The sequence below is a fragment of the Humulus lupulus genome, chromosome 6, assembly GCF_963169125.1.
Source record: "Humulus lupulus chromosome 6, drHumLupu1.1, whole genome shotgun sequence".
In the NCBI taxonomy this organism is placed as follows: Eukaryota; Viridiplantae; Streptophyta; class Magnoliopsida; order Rosales; family Cannabaceae; genus Humulus; species Humulus lupulus.
Window position 1 is genome coordinate 131362022 of NC_084798.1, and position 13383 is coordinate 131375404.

At 36.2% G+C, this 13383-nt stretch overlaps 1 non-coding gene across 1 annotated transcript; it reads left to right on the forward strand.

Moving 5' to 3' along the window:
- Positions 1 to 7376: 7376 nt before the first annotated feature.
- On the forward strand, positions 7377 to 7481 carry LOC133787759 (small nucleolar RNA R71). The gene has a single exon (XR_009872761.1). It is a non-coding gene; the product is annotated as a small nucleolar RNA R71 (small nucleolar RNA).
- Positions 7482 to 13383: the final 5902 nt, after the last annotated feature.

The following is a 13383-nucleotide window of genomic DNA, read 5'->3' on the forward strand; positions in this document are numbered from 1 at the left end:
CATGTGCTCATAGTATATTAGGGACATATATATAACCAAGTTTCAAGTATTAGGTTTAAATAGTGGCTTAGAACAAAAAGATACAATGGTAGGCTCAAAAGGGGTAAACAAAGGATCAATTAATTTTAGGTCGGCAAGAAAAGCTCAAACGGTTCAAATGATAGCCTAAATCATATTCTTAAGCATACATAATATATTATTTCACCTCAAATAACAAGTAAGCAAGTTCTAGATTTCCACTTTCCATTGATCATTCAACCAACCAAGTTCAACAAGCATAATCAATATAAAAAACATCAATTTAATCATCATGACAAGACATTCAACAAATGTTGTCTAAACTAAAATTAACTAACGGAGTGTTCAATCAAGCATACAGATTAATTTTTTTTTTTTTTTCAGATTTCATTTTCTTTGAATTATACTCATAATATTCACTTTGTTCTCATTAGCACTTGTTGTCAACCATCATTCATGTTGGTACTAAACACACTAAAACAAAACTCTACATTAAACAACTAACACAAACTAAACACAAAAAAACACAATCAAAACAATAGAAAAATAAGTTCCCTCCCCCAAACTGAAGCTAAACATTGTCCCCAATGTTTAAAAATAAGTTAAGAAAGAAAACGTACCTGGTGGGAATCATTTCAAAAAGGTGGTGGATCTGGAAAATGATGGCCAGGTGGTAGATAAGGAAAATACTTTCTGTCTACCTCCTAATTTGACAACCGGTAAACCAATTCATTTTGTCTATCTACTTGAGCTCAATGATAATCATGAAGCTCCCCCAAATAATTATGAGTGTGTTGGTTTTGCCAGATGATATAATCCAATCTGGCCAATTGCGGATACGGTGGAGCCTCAAGTGCGAAATATGGAGGATATGCTCCTTTCCTTTCCTCCTCAGCTGCCTGTGATTCTTCAGGTTGAGCATTGGCATGGACGGGTTCATCGGCTGCATCTCTTTCTTCCTTATTTGCACAGGCTGGGGCTGTGTTGCAGGTGGCTCCAAAGAGGGGGCATTGAATTTAAACACTGAAGCGCAAGAAATGGGCCCCATTGCCATTCGATTAATATCACTAGGATACATAGGTACCTCCCATACTTCACATAGATCAATAATCATTGATCCATGCCCCAAACTAGCAGTGGTAGTCAGTCAGTATAAATCCCGAATACTAGTGTGGATAACTCGTCCAATATCGACAGAGAGTCCCATCATAATAGCATAAGCAAGAAGACACCGATCAATCCCTACTTCAGATAAATGGGTCTTAGGCATAAGCCTCACACTCACAAAGAGAGTCCAGGCCTTCTCCACCTGATTCATTTGAAACCGTCGGAAATGCTTCGATTCTCCATTTTGCATTACAAAAGTAGCACCGGGAATGCCTAACGTTTCAGCCACTTCAACCCAATCAATCTCACTATTATAAGCAAATTGATAATATTTATCGTCTTGTTGCGACAACATCAGTAATTGATATAAGGCATCAATATTATCAATATTACATTCCACCAAAACCCCTCTCACAAAAACCTTCCTATTAAATGCTCTTGGGAAATTTTCATAAAACTCTTAGACCATAGAACAATTAGCCTTTAGCATTTTATCATCCACAAAAAGTTTCCAATGAAGGCGTTGAATTTCAACCTAGATGCGGTCATAAGTTTCTTGGAGATAAGGGTCATCTTGATATTCAATTCCTTTCTCTTAAATTACCGGACGCTGAGATAACCTTTGATAATTATCAAAGGCATCCTTACGAATAAAATGAGTGAGATCAAAATCCCGAGGAGGTGGGGGTGGGGGCGGGGCTGGCTGAGGTTGGGGTGGTTGGGTGCAGGAAGTGGAAGGGCAATTGGCGCTTTTAGAAGAAGCAACCCTAGTAGGTTGTTTTCGGGGACCCATAATCACACAATGTATCAAATATGACAACAAAAATTTGGCAGCACTTTCACTAATTTATCGTACTTTCTGTAACTCATTAACCTCAAAAAATACCAAATCAAAGACACTATATAAACTAACAAACTATTTGAAACATCCAATTCAATCACTTGTCACTGAATTACTTCAATAAAAAACTTCATGAACATAAAAAAGGAAAAAAAAACTTACGTGCCTTTGAGTCTTGGAGATTGCCCACTCTTCAATTATTCTTCCAATCTTCAATTTCGCCAATAGAAAAATTAGGGTTAGATTAAAAGAAAGAAAGAAGGAAAATGAGACTAGGAAGTAGTGGGTATGGCTATAGGGTTATTTTAAGAAGAAGAATAAAGGAAGAAATGAGAGTTTTTTCAAAATATATTGTGTAGGAAGAAAGAAAATTGTGAAATGAAGGGTTTAGGCTTAGAAAAAAATGAATTTAAGCCAATATTCCCTTTTTTGACGGAGGCGTGCCGCGCCCAGGCATAGCAAGTCGCAACTCGCATCAATTTTATTAAGAATTTTGTTTCGCAGGCCCCGCGACCCAGCCAAATCAAGTCGCAACCCACCTTAGCTACAAGACCCGTATGCTCTCTGACTTGTGTTGGGGTCGCGACTTATAAACCCAAGTCATGGCCTGTTTCCTCCTTCAATTTCCATGCTTTCTGACTTAGTTTAAAGCCGCGACTTACAAGTTCAAGTCGCGACTTGACCTTCAGACTAATTGGAAAACAACCTTTTCACAAATTGCACAACTTTTACAAACATTTCACTAAAAATAATAAATAAATATTTACAAATCCAAAACAAATAAAATAAAATTGTTCAATTAATGAAAAATTAAAACAAAAAAAAAACTAAAATAAAGTATAGGATTGCCTCCTATAGCACTGTTGTTAACGTCAATTAGGCAGACGCTGAATACCCCATTCAACGGGGTTCCAAAACCATCACTGACTTGCACTTTTCTGATCATTCACTTTAAAATGTCCTCTTTTCTTGCTATGAATTTGTACAGCTCCATAAGGTAATGAAACAACAACCGTGAATGGACCCAACCATCTCGACTTTAATTTTCTTGAAAAAAGCTTCAATCGAGAATTAAAAAATAGCACCTTGTCTCTTGGTTGGAAATCCTTTCTAATTATCCATTACCATGAAAAGCCTTAGAATTTTTCTGATAAATCTTTGCATTCTCATAGGCTTCATTTTGAAATTCATCAAGCTCATTCAACTCTAGAAGCCTATTTTGTCCCGCTGTAAATAAATCAACGTTCAACTTTTTCACTGCCTAATAATCTCGGTACTAAAGTTCTACTGGTAAATGAAACGCCTTCCCAAACACCAACCGATATTGTGACATACCAACCAGAGTCTTGAAGGATGTACGATAAGCCTACAGTGAATCATCAAGTTTTTTCGACCAATCATTTCTTGATGTGTTTAAATTTTCTCTAAAATAATTTTAATCTCCCGGTTTAACACTTTAGCTTGACCATTAGCAAGTGGATGATAGAACAGGGCCTTTTGAAGATGAACTCCATAACAAGCACATAGAGCTGTGAATGATTTGTTACAGAAATGACTGCCTCTGTCACTAATAATTGCTATTGGAGTACTGAACAGAGTACAAATTTTTTTATGAAGAAATTTAAGTACCTCCTTACCATCACAAGTACGAGTTGCTACAGCTTCCACCCATTTAGAATCATAATCTGCTGCCAGCAAAATGTACTTATTATTATAAGATGATGGGAATGACCCCATAAAATCTATTCCCCACACATCAAACAACTCAACTTCCAGAATTCCAGCCATTTGCATTTGATCTCTTGTTGATATATTACTGGTCCTTTGGCAACAATCACAACTCTTAACAAAGGCACTAGCATCTTTAAATAGCGCAGGCCAATAAAACCCACATTGCAAAACTTTTGCTACTGTCCTTGTTCCTCCAAAGTGACCACCACAATGTAAAGTATTACAATGAGTAAGTATGGAAATCATCTCATCTTTTGGGACACATCTTCTAATTACTTGATCAACACAATGATGAAAGAGAATGGGCTCATCCCAATAATAATGCTTAACTTCCGAATAGAACTTTTTGGGTTGTTGCCTTGACATGTCCGGAGGCACAACTTTAGCTACCAAATAATTGACATGATCCGCAAACCAAGGTAGCTTTTCTTCACTTTCAATCGAAAATAATTGTTCATCCAAAATTTTTCCAATCTAGACAAATGATCTACAACTAGATTTTCTTTCCCCTTCTTATCACGAATTTCCATATCAAACTCTTGCAATAATAAGACCCATCGAATCAGGAGAGGTTTAGCATCCTTCTTGGTCATAAGGTACTTAATAGCTAAATGATCTGTATAAACAATCACCTTAGTACCAATTAAATATGGCCTGAACTTGTCGAACGCAAAGACAATTGCAAGTAATTCTTTCTTAGTAGTTGCATAATTTAATTGAGCGTCATTCAAGGTTCGACTAGCATAATAAATCGTTCGGAATACCTTATCAACTCGCTGTCCAAGAACCGTTCCTACTGCGTAATCACTAGCATCACAAATTAATTCAAAAAGAAGTTCCGAATTCAGTGATACCACAATCGGAGCAGAGACCAATTTCTCATTTGGTGTGTTAAATGCCCTTAAACAGTAAGAATCAAAGTTAAATACCACATCATTCATAAGTAGAGTAGATAAGGGTTTCAAATTTTTTGAAAAGTCCTTTATAAACCTCCTATAAAAGCCATCATGGCCCAAGAAACTACGAATCCCCTTAACAAACACTGGAGGTGGTAAGTTTTCTATTGTCGAGATCTTGGCCCCGTCTACCTCAATTCCTTGGTGTGAAATTTTGTGGCCCAAGACTATGCCTTCTGTCAACATAAAGTGACATTTCTCCCAATTTAATATTACATTTGACTCCTCACATCTTTTCAAAACCCTTTCCAAATTAGCCAAACATCCATCAAAAGAGGGCCCAAAGACTAAAAAGTCATCCATAAAAATTTCGATACCTTTTTCCACCATGTCTTAGAATATAGATATCATACATTTCTCAAAGGTTGTTGGAGCATTACATAACCCAAATGGCATTCTCCGAAATGAAAATGTTTCATAAGGGCATGTGAAGGTAGCCTTTTCTTGATCCTTCCATGCTATGGGAATTTGATGGTATCCCGAATACCCATCCAAGAAACAGTAAAAGGGATGGTCTCCCAATCTATCTAACATCTGATCTACAAAAGGCAAAGGAAAATGGTCTTTTCTGGTGGCCTTATTTAGTTTATGGTAGTCAACACAAATTCTCCACCCCGTTACTGTATGAGTTGGAATTAGTTCGTTATTATCATTCTTAACCACCATCACGCCACCCTTCTTCGGGACTACCTAGACAGGACTAACGCATGCACTGTCAGATATTGGGTAAATTACCCCTGCCTGCAACCATTTAAGAATTTCTTTCCTTACCACTTCTTCCATTGAAGGATTGAGCCGCCTCTGAGCATCAATACTAGGTTTACTATCCTCCTCCATTAATATACGGTGCATCACTGTTGAAGGACTAATACCCTCTACATCTGCCAAAGTCCACCCACTTGCTAGTTTGTGAGCCCTCAACACCCTAAGAAGCTTCTCTTCTTCAATCACATATAATGAAGCTGAAATAATAACGTGTAGAGTGTCATTCTGACCCAAATAAGCATACTTAAGATGATCTGGAAAAGTTTTTAACTCAAGAAATAGTGGCTTCTCGATAGATGGAAGAGGTCTATCAGGCACTTGCCCCAATTCCTCATATTTATTTTTATAAATTTTCCCCGATTAGTTCAGCCACTTAACATATTCACTGGCTTCAGTACCAGCGCACTCTTCAGGACTTGCAACCAAACTCAACTCAAGTGGATCCTCAATAGAATGGACCCGTTTATCTTGTTCCTCCAGTACAATAATACTAAAACAACTGTCACTAGCTGAAGGAAATTTCACAGCTTTAAAAACATAAAAAACAACCTCATCACCTTGTACTCTAAGCCTTAACTCACCCTTCTGGACATCGATCAGTGCTTGCCCCGTAGCTAAAAATGGTCATCCCAATATAATAGGCACGTACTCATTTTCCTCCATATCTAATACAATGAAATTCGTTGGGAAAATGAACTTATCTACCTTTACTAGAACGTCCTCTACAATACCTCTGCGGTGTGTTAATGAACGGTCAGCCAGTTGAAGAGTAATAGTTGTGGGTCTAGCTTCCCCCAAAACAAACCTTTTAACTACAGACAACGACATTAAATTAATGCTTGCACCCGAATCACATAAAGCTCTCTCTCAATGAAAGTTCCCAATGGTGCAAGGTATAGTGAAACTGCCCGAATCTCTTAACTTTTGAGGAAGCTTCTTTTGAATAATGGCACTACACTCTTCAGTTAATGCAATCGTTTCATAATCATCCATTTTTCTCTTATTGGACAATATCTCTTTCATAAACTTCACATAACTAGGAATTTGTTCTAAAGCCTCTGCAAAAGGAATGTTAATGTGAAGTTTCTTTAACACCTCAAGAAATTTACAGAATTGTTTGTGAGGATTGGCCTTTCGAAATTGTTGAGGATAAGGAATGATAGCATGGCATTGCTCTTTCAGATTTACCTCTGTGGAACTAGGCGAATCCCCTTGCTGTCTACTAGAAAGCAGCTTAGCCAATTGACCCATTTGTGTCTCCAAATTCCTGATTGAAGATCTTGTCTCTGTCATGAATTGATTAAATTGGTCTAGATGCATTGTTGGTGAGTTCATTGGAGAATGTGATGGTGGATGAGATGGGTGTGGGTTTGGATCATAATAAGGCCTAGAATGTAGTCCACAAGTAGGTTGATGAGGGGGTTGTTGAGGTGAGTATTGTGGATACTGCGGTTGTAACCCTTGATTATTTTTCCAAGATAGGTTAGGGTGATTTTTCCACGTAGGAGTATATGAATTTGAGTAGGTGTTCGGTGCAGGTCTTGAAAAGTTACCAATAACCTGTGCATGTTCCAAAGGCATATTATTTACATCCGTTGAGCAACTAGCTGTGCTCGGGCATTGTTCATAAAAATGCGGCCTCCCACAAATCTCACAACTCATGACATTCTATACTTGCATTGCTTGTGCGGTGAGATTATTCTGCTGCAATTGCTTAGTTAGAGATGCCACTTGAGCGGTCAATAAAGCAATATGATCGACCTCTAAGACTCTTGCCACCTTCTTATTCTAACACTCAATAGTCCAATTATAGTTATTCATGGCCATCTCTTTCAATAATTCATAAGCTTCATTAGCGCTTTTTCTCATAAAACGCTCCTCCTGATGCTACATCTATAATTGTCCAAGTTTTTCCCCCCAAACCATTCTAAAATGTATGAACCAGCAGCCACTTTTCTATTCCATGATGTGGGAATTTCCTTTGAAACTCTTTAAAATGTTTCCATGCATCATATAAAGACCCCCCATACAGCTGATGGAAGTTATTAATCTCTCCTCTTATTCGGGCTGACATCGCAGGAGGAAAATATTTACTAAGAAATTTCCGAGCCAAGTCTTCCCAAGTAACTATAGAGTTTGCTTGTAATGAATTCAACCAACTCTTAGCTCTGTCTCTTAATGAAAATAGGAATAATCTTAATCTGACAGCATCATTACTCACCCCGCTCATTTTGAATGTCACACAAAGCTCTAAAAAATTAGTGATGTGGAGACTTGGATCCTCATTTGGTAATCCCCCGAATTGTACACAATTCTGTACCATCTGAATAATTGAGGGTTTTATCTCAAAATTACTCGCCTCAACAGTAGGAGGACGAATACTTGAATGTATCCCTGTGGCGGATCAACTTTAGCTGCATACCCTAATTTGCATTGTTGTTCACAACGTTATTTGCGTTCTCAACCATGGTAAAATCCAACCTTTTCTTTATCTTGCGGTTTTCTCTGCACGTTCTCTCAATTTCAAGATGTATCGGTATGAGTGTCTTTTGTCTACTTCCCCGCATATACCAATGATTCCTGAAATACAATACAACCTTGACCTGAATAAGTGTAAAATATAAAAGCCAAATTAGAAAAAACAACAATTAATTTTGTTATTGGAAATTAAGTCCTCGACAACGATGCCAAAAACTTGATCGCAAAAATATGATACGCAAGTGCACACAATCGATTCAAGTAATATAGATAGTAAATAGAGTATCGTTCCCACAAATACTATTAACCAATTACTAATAATTTTTTTTAATTTCTATTTGGCAAAAAAAAAATTTAGATGAATAAATCTAATTATGAAAAATATTAAATAACTGTGAACAAATTAACTAATCAAAAGATAAAAATCAATAATAAAAAGACCTAGGGTATTAACTTCATCAACTTTTCATTCTACTAATTTTATTAATCAGTTCTAAATTTATTTCTTCCTATTCTAATACCAGGTTAACATAAATAGATTCCTATTCTTTTTCAAGATATAAGATCTCATCCTATATGTAGGTTTTCTACATCTTTGTGATAAAAGTAAACATATAGCAGACATTAAGCATAAAAACCTAATTACTGCACAAGCCATACAAGTATTTTCGTCCAATATGTAACCTATGTCTATATAACGATAGCTTACTCAATTCTCATATTTCGAATTTTGAATTAAAATCATAAATCAAACAAATATTGATCAGGTATTTACTAGCATTAAGCAAACATTATATAGATTAGAATCAAGAAGAAGAATAATTAGAATATCATAATAAAATTAAATAGAGATCCAAGTGACTACATAAAACCCTAGATAAAAGTGTTTAGTTCATATCAGACATGACTAAATAAACAAAATAATAATGTAGAAACATAAGATTCAAAGACTTGAAGAAGAAATAAAAAATATGAGAGTGCAGAAAAACTAATCTCAGAATCAAAATTAATCTCTAAACTCGTTATTAAAATTTTACCCAACCCTAATTAAACATTAAGTCTGAATTTATATTAAAAAAATCACGAATCCCTTATTTCTCATAGGTGGGCCGCGACTTGGCCTTTCTTAGGTCGCGATCCGTGTCTATTTTAAAGCCCTTCCAAGTCTGTGTAGGAATTTTGACGCCGCGACTCACGCGCTATCAAGTTACGGCTCGTGTCTTGATGTCCTCCTGATTTAGCTTTTGACTTCCACTAGCGCTGCGACTTATAAGAACAAGTCGCGACTCTAATTCCCTTAAGCAACTTTGTAGCTTCTGACTTGACTAGAGCCGCATCCCTTAAACCCATGTGGCGACTCTAATTCCATTCTTTCCCAATTTAAGCCTTTCAACCTCATTCCTTCATCAAAAATTGATTTTAACTCATCCTTTGTACAGTTTTGAGTCGAACAACCACCAAAAGCTTCATTTTCCCAACATTTTGTATTCCTTTTACATTTTTCTCATGATTCCACACACAAACCTACAACAAAGACAAAAAAAGTGTAATCTTGCACAAAACAAACATAAAGACTCAATATTACCACAAAAACACATTCTAAAATGAGATTAAAATGAAGTTATCATGGTGGTCGAGCAGCCGCATATGTACACGCTGCCATCGAAGCACTCCAACTCATGGGTAGTCCACCTTTCCTTTTCCCTTACTTGTACCACATAGCACGAATGAGCCAATGCTCATCAAGAAAACTTAACATATGCATGAACAGTAAATACAAATTCCAGATGCATATTTAGCATGCCCAACAGTAATAACCTACTCATGCATGCATATAATTACAAATAAATGATCATATAATCATTATGGGGCCCGCTGCCCTGAACAGATGACCATAGTGTCAATCCGAGGCCCTATTCCTTAGCTATGTGACCATAGAGTCACTCGGGGCCCTTGGCCCTAGCTCTAAATAACTAGCCATAGAGCTAGCCCAACGCTTTATTTTCCAATGATCATAGGGTCGACCAACGTAATAGTACATCCCTGATTAGGCCTAAGCCTCTCGACCAGTGCGCAGCGTGCTATTGCCGCCCTTGACTAATAAGTCAAGGCCTTAACCAAATAATTAGATAATGACACAGACAAGCAAACTTAAGAGAATACAGGTATGCATACATATCAATCATATATTTTAGCCAATTAAATACACACATAGTAATAACCGTGTTCTTTTAACGGGCTGAGCCCTAATAACAAAGACACTGCAAACAATCATTAAAAAATTATCCAGGCACAGAGCATTCAAGCATGCTTAATCGATGAACACAAATAGAACCTTAATCACATTCATTCTCAGGGGCCTGAGCCCTATTAATAAACACGTTTAACAACTGGGTCAAGCTCTAATCACATATATCATGTATTGGGTGCAGTTTTCTTACCTCAGGTTTGAGTGCAATGTATATTAAGAACGACCCTCGAGCACGATCCCGGTTCCGAGTCCCTAGAGATAACCTAGTCATAACTAGTTAGAGAATCTCATCAATAACGAGTGAATAAAGGCTTCCGAATCGAGTCCTAGCCTCTGGGACATCGAATTCTACTAAACCAGGTCATAGGATTGATCCCGAGCCCTTAGGTTTAAGTTCCCGCACTCAAAACCTTCCCGGGACTTAAAATCCCTTCGAGCACCACGACCCAAGGCAAAAGATCCACGACTTGCCCCAAGTTAGAGACCCCAAGGCCTCTGCTCTGGACCACACGCATTGCAACATGCCCCTACTAGCACCGCTGCTCAAATGGAAGTTCGACACCTCCTTCTCCCCGCGTTCATGAGAGGCACGACGCCCCAAGAACAGGGCTGCAACTTGCAATGAAAACTCAGAATTTTCCCCATTTTCTTCAAGCCAAATCTCACCAAAAACATATCCTAACATAGAAAAATCCCAAAAGTTAAGTTCCTAATCCATCCAACACCACACTACCCACAAAACCCAAGCTAAAACTTGGCCAAAACCTCACAAAATCTCCAACTCTGAATTGAGTTTTGAGAGTTTTAAAACTCAGCCAAAACCAGAGAAATCACAGAGAATTAAGACTAGAAATCGTTATCTCTACTGCCCAGAACGATGCTAAGGTTCTCCCCAAGAAATCCCGAGCCTAGGCTAGCTTCAATTCCTCCTAGAACGCAAGAAATTCCAAAGAGTGGAGAGAGAGAGAGAGAGTGTGTATACACGAGAGAGAGAAAGAAAGAATGTCTTGCTGAGTGTTTTTCTGTTTATGAGGTTACTTAGAGTTCAAGTAACTCTAATTAAATCCCGAGGCTCAGGGTACCCAAAAACATCTCTAGGGTAAAACGGTCAATATCCCCAAAATTCCCTCCTAATCTCACTAACTCTTAATATATGCTCGAATATTTACCCTCATTACCTAATATCTCGGTAATATACTAAATACCCAAAATTCCCCTTGGCTCACTCCGAGTCAGGTATTAGGTCCTGTTGTGACTTTCCCGCTAACTTTCTCCCTAGGATCGTCTCGTCTCGAGTAACCCAAATATATTTGCATAATAATGTGGTCTCACACATATATCACATATATGCATATATATTCAAAATATACTCGTAATGGGCCAAATTACAAAAATTGCCATTCTATTAAGAAATGGGCCCACATACATATTTAATACGCCTAAACATGCATATGTAGTGATATTATAATATAACTCATGTAATCATATAATGATACACATATATATCACATAAATACATATTTCATAAGTAAGTCACATGATTTTCCATAATTTGCTATCCTCGACCCCTAATCAAGGCCCTAAGCCTTATTAGGTAGTATGGGATGTTACGCATTTAGTCCTAAGATTAAATCAGTTAACTAAATTTTTACTGATTGGGTAATCTACGATAAGATCTACTTACACATCTGGTGTGATGTCTTATCCAGGACATTAACCAAGTAGATAAGATCAGATGTATTTTGTTACATTGGACTAAACCGATATTGATTATTGACAAGATAAGTCAGTATCGTTATTGTCTAATATAATCATATCACAACGTTGACCATATGTCAATTCAATCATAATTCTAAGTGATTAATATTTAGCTAATTGTATTATTCAAGTCTTTTGATTTGTTCGTTACCAGCTTACCCTACCGACTAGTTCATACTTACATATTGGAGATTTATTAGTTTAATTGAGTGAGAGTATTTATCATAGATATGAAATCTATAGCTTTTGTTTAAGAAGTGAAACTATTATTTCCTTATAGCTTGGTTCAACTGTTAAATGATAGAGTACTCATTTCTGTAATTAAATTTACGGAAATATCATTTACAAGGAACTTAGTGGGAGTTAAGGATAAAATTCCAATGAGGGATAAAACAGTAATTTTCACCCGTCTTATTAAAAGATCTCTATAGAGGATTGAATGACAATTATGGTTATAACAATGGATAACATATTTACATTTGGTGTAAAACGTTCTATGAATTCAAGAGTGCAATTCTCAGTCTATAGTGGAGTCACGAGGAATTATAAGGTAGTGAGATTCTTTGTTATTAATAAACTCACAGTAACTTATTGGAGCTTGAGTTCATGAATCCATGGTCCCCATGTCATCTCTTATCAAAATGAACCTAGTTGTCATGAATAATTAATTTAATTATTAATTATAAAAATATCATATTGACTAGTTCAATGGAAATAAATAATATTAAATTATTTATTGATATTTTGTGAGAAAAGAAATAGAAGAAACTTTGGGGATTTTATTGCAAAGTCTAAAAAAGAGAGTATTATAGCCAATTGGGACAATTTGTTAATATTGATAAATTAGTATTAATATTAATAAAATGGATTAAATAAATGTCAAAATTATAATTGGTTAATTTGGACAAGTATTTAATTAATTATAATTATTAAATAATTAAAATAAAATGGGCAACTAAAACTTATTTTATGTCCTAGCTAATTTCCTATGTATACTAGTGATATAGAATGCATTAGGTCAGATGAATTTGACAAGGTAAAAATTCATTACTAATATTCTATACCTAGCCGCTCACTCTCTCTTAGTTTTCTATCTAGGAAATCTCATCTCATGTGTTGAGAGTTGCCTACATAAACTCTACGTTGTTTTAGAGAAAGATTTGGAAGACTGTGGTCTTGTTTCAAAGTGGTTTGGATTCCTTGCAATACCTAGCATTCAACAAGAACAAAAGGTTAGGGAATCCAAAGGGTGTAGTCATTGTTCCGTTACGCATCTTGTAAGTACTCTAATGGTTTTACTATTGTATTTATGTATCTCTGTAATATTCACATGCTTGTATGATTTTATGCTTTCTACTATGTATATTTTTTTGAATATATATATTTATAGGGAGCATGCATATAGACTTATATAAATGAGATCCTACATGCATGTCATATTGCTTATAAATAAAAATAAATAAGCATAAACATAAACA